Source organism: Gavialis gangeticus, unplaced genomic scaffold (genome assembly GCF_001723915.1).
Source record: "Gavialis gangeticus isolate Ggan-Ray unplaced genomic scaffold, GavGan_comp1, whole genome shotgun sequence".
Taxonomy (NCBI): domain Eukaryota; kingdom Metazoa; phylum Chordata; order Crocodylia; family Gavialidae; genus Gavialis; species Gavialis gangeticus.
The window spans coordinates 8508380-8508682 of NW_017729024.1; the positions used below are offsets into that span (position 1 = coordinate 8508380).

Genomic DNA, 303 nt, shown 5'->3' on the forward strand with positions numbered 1-303 from the left:
TCTCCCCAAAACCCATGTTGCAGGGCAGGCTAGCCTTGGCCCAAGCTGTCTGTTCCAGCCAACCAGGGAGGCATGCTGTAGTGGACTGGGCCACTGCAGGTATGTGGCTGCATTTCTAGAATCAAAAGTTAGTATCTGTTCACTTGCTCATAAATTCAGTCTATGCATCTTAGACTAACCTACGAAGATTGAGTCACTTCAGCCTCAGGCTTTTTGACTGTCTATACTAGCTTTAGTGAGTAACTGTCAGTACTGTTCTACAAAAGTCCCTGAAACAAATGAGCTTTTTTTTTTTTTTTTTTT

General features: G+C 43.2%; 1 protein-coding gene across 1 annotated transcript in view; it reads right to left on the bottom strand.

Moving 5' to 3' along the window:
• FAM81B (family with sequence similarity 81 member B) overlaps positions 1–303 on the bottom strand; it is a 79607-nt gene that overhangs the window by 24637 nt on the left and 54667 nt on the right. The gene's annotated exons all lie outside the window — the stretch shown is intronic.